Source organism: Copadichromis virginalis, linkage group LG8, assembly GCF_057382275.1.
Source record: "Copadichromis virginalis isolate Kocher_CV1m ecotype Utaka linkage group LG8, C_Virginalis_male_GT1.1, whole genome shotgun sequence".
In the NCBI taxonomy this organism is placed as follows: Eukaryota; Metazoa; Chordata; class Actinopteri; order Cichliformes; family Cichlidae; genus Copadichromis; species Copadichromis virginalis.
The window spans coordinates 4,736,953-4,752,036 of record NC_140625.1 but is presented as its reverse complement, the minus strand read 5'-3'; the positions used below and the strand labels follow the sequence as shown (position 1 = coordinate 4,752,036).

Below are 15,084 nucleotides of genomic sequence, written 5' to 3'. Positions count from 1 at the left end.
TGTTATTCAGCTGTATGAAAACCCCGGAGGAACCCTCCCGAGGGATTAATAAAGTTACATTTAATTTATTCTAATCTAATAACTTTAATCTCAGCCAAACAGATTTACTCACGAACAAATAAAACACTGAAAAAGCCAAACAATAACATTTTTAAGTTATCAAAGTGGCTTATATATCATGTTTAACCCGAGTAGTGAAAGACCACGGGGGTTTGAAGATGATGTGTCAGTCGGTTCAGATATTTGAAGTTTACATAACATATTTTCAGGGAGAAAATGTAGCTAAGTTTTTTTGTGACCCAGAAAAAGAAACAAGAGTAATATTAAAACGAAGTAGCTGCCTCCATTGTTGGAAACTGGAATTGGCTGGGCCGCGCTATGAATTCTGCAACATGGTTTTTCAATTTTGTTGTTCAGGTGGAAAATCGGGAGAAATTCGAGAGAATGGTGGCTCCGGGAGATTTTCGGGAGGGGCACTGAAATTCGTGATTCTCCCGGAAAAATCGGGAGGGTTGGCATGTATGGTTGTGGCAACATCACTAACCTTGTCAAACACCTCAGAGTAAATCATATCACAGAATATGACGAGCGTATGTTGAGATGAACTAAAGAGAAGGACAGGGACGACGCTGCTAGAGCGAGACAGACGTCTCACGGAGTCCTTTAGTGCTGCAGGCAGGCAATGTGTTCAAATAGCGTACAACTTCAGTTTTTTTATTTCTATTTGATAAACTGCATTATTAAGTGATAAGAATTAGTAATCTGTTGTCCTGTAATCATTATGATGCTATAATTTGAGATACAATAAATAAAATAAGTTTTTGTACAAAGTATCGGTATCGGATCAGTATCGTCGATACCACCCTGAATATTACTTGGTATTGGATTGGAAAGGAAATCAGTGGTATCGCATATCACTACCGTTTTCACACCTTGGCTCATGTGATTAGGTAGAGGATCATCAGGGGGTCCTTTTGTCCCTCTTTTGGGGGGATACTCCCTCTGGGTTTAAATCTGGGACTCTCCACCATTTGACCTTAGAACTGAAGAAGCTTCTCAGATTAGAGGTGAAACGTCTTCAAGCAACTTAAAGAAGTCCAGACGCTTTTCTTTCCAAGCACCTTAGATTACGATGACCAGGATGACTGAGAACCTTCACAGACATAAGGAATATCATGATTTTTCTTTTTGCTCTCAAGCACTTTCTCCTTCTAAAATCCCAATCTTTTACCATGTCTCACTGCACTAAACATGACAAAAGCATTCAGGAAAAAAAGGTTGAAATGGAGACGTAGTGAGGCTGCCTCTTACTGTTGATGATTTCGACATGCCAGTGCGTCCATTGACTCCAGAGGGTTAAATCAAGTTATACTTCTTTGTATGACTGGTTGCTAACCTATTGAGCTTCCAGTATTTTTCAGTTGTCCAGTCAGATGCACCACTTGCTCATCATGGTCATATTGAAAACAAAAAGAGGGTTGTGCATGTGGATGCTGCTAACCAGTTGGTGACATCATAGCTACTTTGTCCATCTTCACCTTACAGTCTACCTTTGTATTTTGCACCTACTTGTTGAGCACATCTATGCAATGTCCATCCATGTCTCATGCATTTCTTTAGTATGACTAAAACAAATGCAAATACTGAAGCAGTGAATAACTAAGGAAAATGAAAATACTATCGATGTAAATGGTACTTAAAACAGCAAAAATATCATCTCCCTGTCAAGTAAAAGCTTGCTTGGATACACAAACAACATAACACAAATGATTTATGTGAAATCACAATGTGTGATTTCATCCACCTGTTTCCCCAATGTGCAGCTCAAGGCCACAAATTATTTTGTACCAAAAGACATGTTCACATATAGCTGTGTGCCTTCCAGAGACAATCATTGAGGCCTCACACATGCCATTACACTCTGTATTGTCCTCTCTGTCCTTGCCTCATTACTCCTCATCTATTTTTAAAAGGGGATATGCCTTATTACAATTAGTTGGTTTAGAAGCCAATCTGTCATGCTCATTACAGTGATCTCTCCCTGTCCCTATTTTTCTTTTATCTCCTTATTCATCTCAATCTTTCTGTAACTGCCTTGGTTTTCTGACGTATATGTCACTTCAACTTTCAAAGGCTTGTAAACACAAGAGGGCATTTTGCACATATTTTTGGAGTATGTGACAAAGAAAAAGAAGGGAGGAATCTAATTTGTTCTTTTTGATAATTCAAGTGACCAAAAAGCTTTGGAGTGATTTAATCTGCTGTGACTAATGACAGCATGAGACAACACTTCCTCTCAGACATGGAGCAGAATCAGTCTCCATCTGAAATGAGTCCTTGAAGAACCACTGTTTAGGAAGTCAACCACTTCTTCCCTAATTGTCCACGATCTAGTTTCAACCTGAAATTCATTATAGTCTGCAGGACTACATCCTTTTCTTCCTTCATGTTTTTGTTTTTCTGCTCTTAGAAAACCACTTCTTGTGCACAAAGACAATAATTCCAACTTGGCTTTGCCCACTGCTTGTGAGACGCTTTGGAAAGGCACTGCACATTCCTTTTTAGCCACTTTAAATCTGCCTGGTCATCTTTACAGCCCTTTCCCACGCCAACCTGGATAGAGGTGCACACTAGAGGGGTGTGCACCAAACCGAGTTGGAGTATTTAGGAAAACTGCCCACTCAGTCAAACTCCCACAATGTACATACAGTATATAAAGAAATTGAGGAAACAAATGAAGGAGCACTTAACTTAAATCCCTGTGTTGCACTGCGCTAAAATCTCCCTCACCATGAAAGTTTCTAATTGATCATAAAATCTTAATTAGCTGGATGTCTCTTGGTCTGTCCAGGCCTGTGAGAGTGTTTCTCGATCACTTATTTATTACCTTCTTAATTACAATTTCACAGTGAGTGCTCATGACATTTAGAGACCTTGTAGCAGTGGACAGAGCTGACTGAAGATGAGGATTTAGTGTGATTCCACAGTGGCAATAACCACACACACTTGCTAAGACAGTTTCAAAAATATGTTCCTACACATGTGTAATTTCTAGTGCTGTCAGCGTCATCAATTAAAATGACATTAACGCATGCGTGGGGCTGCACGGCATCAACGCGTTTGCGCAGTTAGCTTGTTAACGCATTAGCGACGTCCAGCCCCAAACACGGGACAATCCGCATTAACTCGCTAATGGAGATTTGCCGTGTTAATGCGGTTATGGGTTAACATCATTTCAACGAGATTAACGCTGAGCGCACCAGTAATTTTTTTAATAATATTAAAATTATAAATATATATTTTAACTCAAAAGTAGTTTTTAAATTTAATGTTGCTGAAACAACAAAATAATAAAATCACATTAACGCCATAACGCGGCAAATCTCCGTTAACGAGTTACCGCGGATCGCCCCTTTCGTGGGTACTGGACGGCGTCAACAAGCTAACTGCGCTAACGCATTAGTTCTCACCAATTGATCATTGCGTGGCACATCCAACATACTGTTTTACTTTGGTCCATGACGCGCTTACCATCAGGGTCATGCTTCACATGAAAAACAAGATAGTTCCAAACGCCAGATCTGAATGAGGGTGGGGGAGGTTCAGTTTCGGCAGTTTCGTTGAGGCAGTTGCCATGTTGCAACGAGCTAAGCGTTTGTCTTGTTAGCTTGCGCTGCGCTCAGTGGATCTGCACTCGACAGTGCAGCCTAGGCGGGCGGAGTAGTCAAATGCAGATCCACTGAGCGCTCAACACAGACAGCATCGTCAGAAGAAAAGTTGATAAAATAAATCAAAAATTTTGTATTGTTCGATACATATGTGTACCAAACCGAAAGCACTGTATCGAACGGTTCAATATCGATACGAGTATTGTTGCACACCTAGTAATCAGGTAGGTATCAAAGAGTCTCTGATTTGACTGCTGGTCAATCCACAACACAATGCATTTTTTCAGACTGAGCCCTGCTCGGAGGCGCTCAAACTAAGGTCAGGCATATTACTAGGATGCGGCATAAATCAGATTTGGGGCACACCCAAAGCCTACTTGTGAGATGAGAACCCTCCATTTCTGCAGGCTGCTATAGGGTTTCTCATTATTGTAAACAATAAAGTGGAAAGTATTAATTTTGCTGGTACTTCCCATATGCAAAGGAAATACAGTGGGGCAAAAAAGTATTTAGTCAGCCACCGATTGTGCAAGTTCCCCCACTTAAAATGATGACAGAGGTCAGTAATTTGCACCAGAGGTACACTTCAACTGTGAGAGACAGAATGTGAAAAAAAAATCCATGAATCCACATGGTAGGATTTGTAAAGAATTTATTCGTAAATCAGGGTGGATAATAAGTATTTGGTCAATAACAAAAATACAACTCAATACTTTGTAACATAACCTTTGTTGGCAATAACAGAGGTCAAACGTTTACTATAGGTCTTTACCAGGTTTGCACACACAGTAGCTGGTATTTTGGCCCATTCCTCCATGCAGATCTTCTCGAGAGCAGTGATGTTTTGGGGCTGTCACCGAGCAACACGGACTTTCAACTCCTGCCACAGATTTTCTATGGGGTTGAGGTCTGGAGACTGGCTAGGCCACTCCAGGACTTTCAAATGCTTCTTACGGAGCCACTCCTTTGTTGCCCGGGCGGTGTGTTTTGGATGATTGTCATGTTGGAAGACCCAGCCTCGTTTCATCTTCAAAGTTCTCACTGATGGAAGGAGGTTTTGACTCAAAATCTCACGATACATGGCCCCATTCATTCTGTCCTTAACACGGATCAGTCGTCCTGTCCCTTTGGCAGAAAAACAGCCCCATAGCATGATGTTTCCACCCCCATGCTTCACAGTAGGTATGGTGTTCTTGGGATGCAACTCAGTATTCTTCTTCCTCCAAACACGACGAGTTGAGTTTATACCAAAAAGTTCTACTTTGGTTTCATCTGACCACATGACATTCTCCCAATCCTCTGCTGTATCATCCATGTGCTCTCTGGCAAACTTCAGACGGGCCTGGACATGCACTGGCTTCAGCAGCGGAACACGTCTGGCACTGCGGGATTTGGTTCCCTGCCGTTGTAGCGTGTTACTGATGGTGACCTTTGTTACTTTGGTCCCAGCTCTCTGCAGGTCATTCACCAGGTCCCCCCGTGTGGTTCTGGGATCTTTGCTCACCGTTCTCATGATCATTTTGACCCCACGGGATGAGATCTTGCGTGGAGCCCCAGATCGAGGGAGATTATCAGTGGTCTTGTATGTCTTCCATTTTCTGATGATTGCTCCCACAGTTGATTTTTTCACACCAAGCTGCTTGCTTATTGTAGATTCACTCTTCCCAGTCTGGTGCAGGTCTACAATGCTTTTCCTGGTGTCCTTCGAAAGCTCTTTGGTCTTGGCCATGGCGGAGTTTGGAGTCTGACTGTTTGAGGCTGTGGACAGGTGTCTTTTATACAGATGATGAGTTCAAACAGGTGCCATTCATACAGGTAACGAGTGGGGGACAGAAAAGCTTCTTACAGAAGACGTTACAGGTCTGTGAGAGCCAGAGATTTTCCATGTTTGAGGTGACCAAATACTTATTTTCCACCCTAATTTACGAATAAATTCTTTACAAATCCTACCATGTGAATTCATGGATTTTTTTTTCACATTCTGTCTCTCACAGTTGAAGTGTACCTCTGGTGCAAATTACTGACCTCTGTCATCATTTTAGGTGGGGGAACTTGCACAATCGGTGGCTGACTAAATACTTTTTTGCCCCACTGTAGCAAAAACTTATAAAAGACTTGCATAAGATGTGGCCTACTTCATATAGTGAATCATATAAGGCTTATACAATTTACTCATGAAAGTGGCCACTTTATCATTACTTTCATATATTGTTTTAGTAAGTATCCAAAACATACAACTTTCATTTATATAATTTTTCAAGGGATCTTATATCTGTTTTCACTCTTGTATGCTTTTCATACAAGTTTCACACAAGACAGATACAAACTTTATAAGATTTATATATATCTTTTCCATATGGGTTTATTTACTAGCAAAGAGGTTTTGGTAAACACAACCATAACAAGTCTCCTATTCTAAATGATAAAAGACAGATTGTTTTATACTGACTTTTTTTCTTGTCTGTTGGTCCTGTTCATATGAAAACATCACTCATAAGTGCCTTTCAGAACTGTAGGCTATAATTTAAAAAGTTTTTTTTCAAGAGGCCAAGTTTTATCAGGGAAGATTTGGTAAGATTTAAACAACATCATTGAAGTTCACACATGAACTTGGAAACACGACAACTTCACTCACATATGTATATCATTAGGTACATTTTATTTTCCATACTAAATCATAAAATAATCTGAATAACTTGGAGACAGCTAATCTACTAACACATCAAATTGTAGTACCGCTGTCTACTTCTGATACATTTAAAATAGATTACTGCAATCTACCTACTATATTCTCTCAGTCGCCAAACATTAAATGATACATTTAGTAAGGTTACCTAGCTAATGAATTATGTTTAATGGATGTGAGATCAAAGTGATTTTTTAAACTGGAAATTTCTCTTTATTGATCTGTTTGTTCTCAAGTGGAGAAGAGGCATATGAGAACTCCAATGCCATGCCATTTGCTTTGCATTGGTTTCCATGGTTACGAAGGCCAAACAATGAGAAATAGCTTTAGCTTCAACAGAGCGGCCACTCTGTCTTCTAGCCCAGATCACTGACTCAGCGCTTTCATGTTTCCATTGGAACATGTCTTAAAGCACTTTTACCGCTGTCTTGATTCTGCTGCTGAGAGAGGAGTGATAAAGTACAAGAAATCCACAAAATCGACAAAAATAATTGGAAATAAATTGACTTCAGGTTGAACTCATTTTATCAGCTGTACTTTCTGAGGGCAACAACTTCTATATCAAAACTGACAAACGTTTCAAAAGTTTAGTGCAATGAAGTTTCAACAACTTCAGTGAAAGTGAAACAAACTGAACCAGCAGCGAATGCTACAGGCAAGTAAATGTACCCTGAGTAGAGATTTGTCTTGCCAAATCTTGTCTTGTCCAAGCTTACAGAATGATTCTAGTCTTCCCAAAACTTGAAACATATAAAGATGTTTTGAGTTTAAAATACTTCTACTTCTCCAACATCAAGCACATATTTTAGAACAGGACTCAAACCATGTTCCAATTTCAGTGACCTCTCTGACCTCTGCTTTCTATGTCCAGTATCTTAAAACTGTAAAGACTGAACCATTAAATAATTACCTTCTGACAAATTTTAAATATTACTGTTATTTTAAATATTAATTTGCATATGAGTTTTATTTTGTATCATATCTCAGTAACTCACAAGAACTCATGTATCAAACATGATACATTTGGCATTAAAGGAATAAGACCATTGCACGATTGGGATAAAAAAAAAAAGGTTACTAATAATCTTATTAATCTAAGTGTGAATCAGGTTTTCTCCAAACAGTTACACAAAGCTATTTTGTATGAACAAACTATACAAGCCGCAATGTGTTCCTGCACCATATATTATAACCATGAAAACATATGGCAGTGAAAAGAGCCCATATTTCCCCGATGTCCCCCCCTGCACAAACGGGAGTGTAATCACCTTTAAACTCAACCTTCACGAATGCAAGGGTTTAAAATCACTCAAGAGAAGCAAATGGCTTTCAATAAACTTGGTTGAATGAACCGACCAAACAGCTGCTAAGCAACTTTATGGAGAGGCTACACTCAACAGGATAAAATGTTTGAAAACATTTTGTGAAAATCAACAGTTTTTAATATTTGGTGGTCCTGGATGTGGCCTGCCTGTTGTTTCTGAATTTGATACATAATTTGAAATAACAAATGAGCAAGCAGATTATGGGAGGAACTGAAGGGGCAGCTCTCATTTAGGCCACCTCTTTGAGGGATAAGATAAGCATCCTCTTCACAGTGTGAAGAGGATGCTTATCTTATCCCTCAAAGAGGTGGCCTAAATGCTGAGAGACCAACAGGTTTGCAGTCAATAGTCAAATAGACTGACAGCACAAAAGAATTGATACTTTGAAAATATGGCTAATATTTTCGTTTGAAAACGCATCGTTTGTACGCATCGTTTTCTCCCCGTTTTGGCCTCCTGTCCACACTGAGATGGCGTTTTGGCTCAAGGAGAACGCAGCATTTTGTAAACACTTCCGAAAATGCATACATTTGAAAACGGTGCTTTCGTGTTGCAGTGTGGACTTTTTGAAAACGATGACACATTTTAGTCATGTGATGCAGTCAAGTGACCAGTTAAACTAAGATAGCGGAGGGCATTATACAGCAGTTGTTTTGTTTGCGCTCAATTTTGACAGCCCTATTAAAGATTAATATCAGTTTGTACATGCTTCAGATAGCTTTTCTTCAAATTCTTTAATTCTCACTCACTTTTGCAACTTTGTACTTTTGTGTTACTCGCAGCAACAACTCCACCTCATTGTTAGTCCATTTAAAAAACTTTACCTCGACATTTTGCCGCAACGTTTCAAAGAGCCGGAAAGTAAATAAACGGCAGACAGAACTGAGGCAGGTCGAATCGTCTTGCGTTTCACGCATGCGTAGTACTGGAGCTTAAGTGCTTTCGGACGTTTTAATGTGGACGCACAACTCTGTGAAAACGACTGAAAACAATAGGGGGGACACGGACCGTTTTCAGATGAAAATGACGTTTTCAAATCTATCTGGGCTAGTGTGGACGTAGCCTATATCAGCATTCAAATATACATATTGGTGATTTGTCCAAAGTCAGGGACATTAGTTAAATTCAGACATTTTGTACAACTAGGAATTATGAGTCAACTTCCTTCGCTGGAGGAACAAAACTTTCACAAACAATCTTCTCTTCTCTTCTGGGTCTTGGCGAAGGCGGTCGCACTTTTCTCCTCTCCCTTCCCTTATCTTCCCTGCTTAGCTTCTTGTGTCCTTGTCTAGTCTCGTCTATTTTTTCCACTCTTTCCCTGAAACACTCTGTCACAGTCTGTTAAAACCTAAAAGAGGAATTATGGATTTGATCAACTGGTCCCTGAATGCAATTGACACCCTCTTCTCAACGAGAAGTCTGGGCTCGGGTGAACCTGAGTGTCCTGGAGGTACTTTCCCTGCCGGATACACGATGGACGGGTGGCATAACTGGAGGGTCGTGTGCCTGGTGGGACTGTCGATTGAGGACATTGAAGACATCTACCTTTTTGGAACCATGATAACAGGGTTCTTGCTGATCGAAGCTGGCTTGGCCCTGGCTTATCAAAGATTAAAGAAAGCGGACCCCACAAGGCTGCCCACTGTGATTGAAACGATGGGACGTGAGTTCTCAAAATGGGCTCATTGAACACAGCATGGATGAGATCTTGGAGAAACTTGAGGCTGCCGTGAACACTCAGAATAAGACTGCTGAGCGAAAACTGGATTACATCTTGGTGAAGATCACGGGGGTCGTGAGTTCTCAGAATCTGCTCTTTGAGCGCAAGATTGATAACATCATGGAGAAGCTCACAGCTCTCCAACAGGAGATTGAGAGACCAGTGTTGGACTGCTAGAACAGCTTTGAAATTCACATGAGTTGTTCGCACTAAAGTAAAAACCACCATGACTACCACTTTAGCGCCAGCTGTGGTCTCAAGGCTGGAGCTGAACAAAAACACCCTGATAACAGACTGTGCATAGACTGCTTTTTTCCTATACTATGCAAGACCACCTGGGTTGGCTGGAAGACTGTTTACTTAGCCTAGCAGGGCGAAGGACACTGTCTCAGCTGAACTCTGGACACACACATACACATACACTGATACACACTTTGATTTGGGTAATGTGGGGGGGCTGGTTGACCTTTTGACCTTTACCTTTTCATTAATATCTTTAAAACAGAAGCAACACAAACGAAAATTTTAGCAGCACAAACCAGCACAACTGATTGACACCAATTTTTTTTGATTTGGGTAATGTGTGTGTGTGTGTGTGTGTGTGGGGGGGGGGGGGGGGGGCTGGTTGACCTTTGATGACCTCTAGAAATTTCTATTAATATCTTTAAAATGATAGGAGCACAAACAAAAATTTTTGCAGCACAAACCAGCACAAACATAGCACAAACGTTTGACATCGATTTTGTTGGATTTGAAGAAGGTGGGGGGGCCAACTTCACTGACAACGTGTACAACGATTGGAGATGTGAGCAGGTCAGACGGAACAATTGACAGAAAAAGTGTGGACTTTATACCAGTTTTTAAAATGTGTTGATAGGCCACGTAAAACCAGAGTTCTGATAAAAATATATGCAATGTTTCATTTTCTTCCTGAATACTAACGTTGTTTATATTTACTGCGGAAAACAGCGTTTTATAAGGAAAATGCTCGAAAGCGCTCTCCGCCTGTGAGCAAAAACAAAACCAAAAAACCCCACCCTTTCCTATTCGTTGAAAAAAGTACCATGCGACCAATCAAAAAATGATATGGCAACATGGCATTTAGTTGTTTAGGAAAGGGGGAAGTTTTAGGAGTGACGGCGGTGTTTTGAGATGTGAGAGATTTGCGACGTTTAGTCAATAGTTTTGTTGTGTGTGTAACATGCAGGCGACTGCTGCATGTTACAGGTGTTACAGGAGTGATACATCTCCTGTTGTCAGGCCTGCTGTTCTCCTTTATCTCATAGTGGGCAGAAATTATTTTTTGGAGTGGCATAAATAATTTGTGTGGCATCAAATTTGATGCAGAACACCTGATTGTTCTGTAAATAGTTTGAAATGTTTATTTTTTTAAAAATGCCTTGGCTGCATTTTTAGATAAACAGCTGCAAAAAACTTTGTTGTTTGCATAACTCAGTTACTTTTTTGAAGAAGTAACTATATAATTAATTGCCCAACATTGGTTATTATATACTGTATTTTGCAGACAGAGAGTTACAGACTCTCTCCCAGACTACAGACTCGGACTCATAATACAAGTCAGAGCTTTACTTTTTAAAAAAAGAAAAAAAGAAATTTGTGTTTTCAAAATTGGAGTTCAAGTTATTTTTACTTCCAATAGTGTTAACATACTGCACAGGTCATGAACAAGATTTTTTTAAATTTTCATTGTAAGTGGGCTAAAGCAGTTAATTAAAAGTAGTCTAACATAAATGCTGTAATTTGATTATTTTAATAAACCATGTAACTTGGATGGATTCGATGCTGGCGTGACCACAGTGCACACGTCTAATGTTGCTCACAGTGGTCCAAGGGACGCTCAGGGAGTTTGTGTGTTCGCTCAGACACATGAAAAATTAGAGGGAACATTGGGAAGGGAGAGAGAAGAGGCAGTCGCTCCATATATTGGTTGTTAAGCTTAACGTGGGAATGCTTTTACAAACATTCAGAGATGAACTTACACACTTGGCTTTACTTCTCTGGGATACCTTTCTCTGAGATGAAATGCTGGTTCGGTAGCGAGGCTCCAAATGCTCAACCAGACCGCCGACAGGACTCGCACGCCACAGCCGCTCTATCACATGAAGCATACTCCTCTGACGTACTAAGATTATGAGCTGGGTTACGCTATGTTGCAAGTTTTGTGAGGTGCTTTTGTGATACTTAATGGATCGGATTACATTTTTTATTTCTCTCCGATATCTGATCCAGTAATTTAGGTCAGTATCGGACCGATACCGTTACGTAATATCAGATCGATCCATCTCTAGTGTATATAATCTACTTTCAGTGCTTTACAATTTGAACAAATGGAATTTTTTAAAGGATGTGTTGAATTCCTCTCATTTAAAGATAGACACAAAAACCTAAGCCTAGATGTAAGTCAGTTTCCAACATTGCCAGCAGCATTTTCTCCCTCTGCACCAGGATAGAGCCTGCCTGCAACACCAAAAGTCTCCTCAAGCAGTTTCTCTCACCCAGCAGCACCTGTCCGTCTTCGTCTCTTCAGTTCACCTCATCATAAACTCATCTTATTATGTTTTATAATTTACCTTTGTTTGCATTTGACAAGGTTTGTGGCCTTGCCACGTGTCACATGTGTCTTTGCTGTTTGTGGGGCTGAAATAGCTCCACACATGACTCCGCCTACGGTCATGAACTGAGGGAGTGAGCAAATGAGAGCTGTGATGCATTTACACAACTGTATTTTACATATTACTATGACAGGCAGAAGAAGAATTAGTTCCTACCAATCATTCACACAATCCCAATAATATATTTATTTTCCACTGTATTCCTATTAATCATAAACTACATTACATAAATTAAATGTACCCCTAATTACAAAAAAAAATCAATATTTTAATCAATTCTAGAACGAAAATATCTGGTATTGAAAGAATCAATATGTCAGCACATCCACACACCACTAGTCAATGTCACTGGTTTGATTGGCCGTAGTTGCCAATGTACCTGACTGAGGTGTCTGTCAGGCTTTACTGCTACTAATTTGAATGACTAGGTTGGACATCTTTAGTGTGTTTGCACTGCTAGTGCCTTTTGGAGCATTTTAGTGGAACTATCTGACGAATAATATGACGTGCTATGGTGCCGCATTTCAGTGAGGCGAATTTTATTATTTTATTAGTCGGTTAATTACGTAGCGTGTGTTTGAGCTTTCCAACCTTGCAGGTTGTGAATGCAATTTCCTCATAATATATGTGGTGGGGTGTGGTTGGTGGCTTGGCTGCAGGGGAGGAGTGGAGCAGCAAGTTCAGAGTGTGTTGTTAGGGGAGGCTGGTTTTTGCAGCCGGCGTGGATCATCTAATCATGAAAGGGCTCTGTGTTTATGTACTCCACGACTGGTGCATAACATCAGAATTATAGACCGTCACTGCTCATTTTAGTTAGAAGCCATGTCATGAAGTTTTTCGAGTTGATAGTTTCTCTGCACATCAGAGACTGTCTACCCCCCTCAACCCAAGCAGGTCCCCGTCACTCAGCACCGAATCACCACAGGGCTGCATTCTCAGCCCCCAGCTGTACACCAATGACTGTACTTAAACCCACCAATGTTATCATCAAATATATTGATGAATACCAGTCAATCAGGTCCCACACCTCCAGTCTCACAATAAGCCCTCAGCAAGAAGGAAGAAACAAAAAGACGAACTATCATGGAAGGACAGGCCCTTGCACAGCATGTAGCACTGGCAGATAGAAGAAGTGGCCGATAATCGAGAAATCCTAGAAATACAGCAGAGAGGCAGCAATCATGGCATCACAGGAACAGGTTCTAAAGACAAGATAGCCTGACATATACCGCACCAGACAAGACCCCAGGTGCAGGCTGTGCAAAGATGCCCCCGAGACATTCCAGCACTTAGCAACAAGACCCAAGATGCTAGCAGTCTGGACATTCATGTAACACCATAACCAAGTGGCTAGCACAGTATACAGTAACATCTGTGCCAAGTGTGGACTGGAACTCTATTCAGTTTAACTCAGTTTTATTTGTATAGTGCCAAATCACAAAAACATTCGCCTCAAGCTGCTTAATATTGTAAGGTAAGGTATTGTAAGACCCTACGATAATCAGAAAACCCCTGATGAGCAAGTACTTTAGCTAAAGGTGGAGTGGAAAAACTCCCTTTTAAAAGGAAGAAACCTCAGGCAGAACACGGCTCAGAAAGGGGCAGCCATCTGCCATGACCGGCTAGAAGCTGGTTCCACAGAACGGGGGGGAAATCACAAGTAACCCAGCAGTCTGAGAACGAAGTGCTCTATTGGGGTGATATGGTACTATGATCTTTACAATAAGGCCTGATTATTCAAGACCCTGTCAGTACTTTCGCTGTAGCATTTTGGATCAACTAAAGGCTTTTTTAGGAGTTTTTAGGACAACTTGATAATAATGAATTTCAAATATTCAGTCCAGAAGTAATAAATGTATGAACAAGTTTTTCAGCATCATTTTGAGAATGTATGTATGTAATTTTAGAGTTATTAAACAAATGTAAGAAAGCCCTCCTACATATTAGTCTAATATGTGCATTGAAGGACATATTGTGGTCAGAAATGACTCCAAGACAGTGTTACTGGAGACTGAGGTAATTCCATCGAGAGTAAGTGATTTTTAGGGCAGTACAATAACCTCAGTATTATCTGAAGCTGGTAATTAGAGGTCATCCAGGTCTTTATGTCTTTAGGACACTCTGGGAGTTTAATTAATTGGTGTCATTTGGGTTCATGGAAATTTTAAGCTGTGCATCATCTTAGCGGTGGGCGATATATCAACTTGTATCACAGGTTTTTTCATGTACAATGGTTAAAATAGCTTTATCGTAACCATTAAGTATAAATTGCCATGGTACTATTACGTTGCCTGCATGTAATTTACTGTGACTTTTTTTTCTCCCACAGATTGCTAATGCATCATTAATGCCCCATTTCTAATTTTTTACCTGGCACACTGTGCTGAGCATGCATGTTTATATACTACCAGATAAGGAAAAATAGTGGGAGACAGTGGAAGTTTCAGATGAGCAAGAAAAGACTCACTGTCGTCTGGATTTCAGAGGGAGGATGTATATCATGTTTTAATATATAATAGGACATCATCTACATAGCAGTGAAAATGTATGCTATGCCTTCTAATAATACTGCCTAGGGGAAGCATGCATAATATAAACAGAACTGACCCTAGCACAGAATCATGCGGAACTCCAGAACTACTAATTAACCTTTGTGTATGACGAAGACTCCCCAGTAACATGATAGATGTGACTCAAGCCTTTAGTATCTACAGTATGCTCTAATCTTTGTAATAAATTAGGTCAACAGTATCGAACACTGCGCTGAGGTCTAGTACACAACAGGCTCAGAGATGAATTCACTGTCAGAGGCTATAAGAAGATCATTTGCGACCTTCACTAATGCTGTTTCTGTTCTGGTCAAAATGGTCAAAATGGTTGGTCTCAACCATTCTAGTGGGTGTGGAGCTAAGATCCTGTGGGACTTCCAAATACAGATGGAAAAACTGGTGATGGCTAACCAGTTGTACATAGTAGTGGTGGACTAGCTAAGGAAGAAGGCACTAGTGAGAGACATAGCTATATGTGATAGTAATATCAGTTGGAATGAACA

The 15,084-nt window shown here is 40.3% G+C and overlaps 1 protein-coding gene and 1 pseudogene across 1 annotated transcript in view; one reads left to right on the top strand and one right to left on the bottom strand.

Moving 5' to 3' along the window:
• Positions 1 to 15,084, bottom strand: part of ca10a (carbonic anhydrase 10 (inactive)a) — a 320,448-nt gene that overhangs the window by 94,716 nt on the left and 210,648 nt on the right. The gene's annotated exons all lie outside the window — the stretch shown is intronic.
• The window catches only part of LOC146702536 (uncharacterized), a 123,564-nt pseudogene that overhangs the window by 33,772 nt on the left and 74,708 nt on the right, over positions 1 to 15,084 (top strand).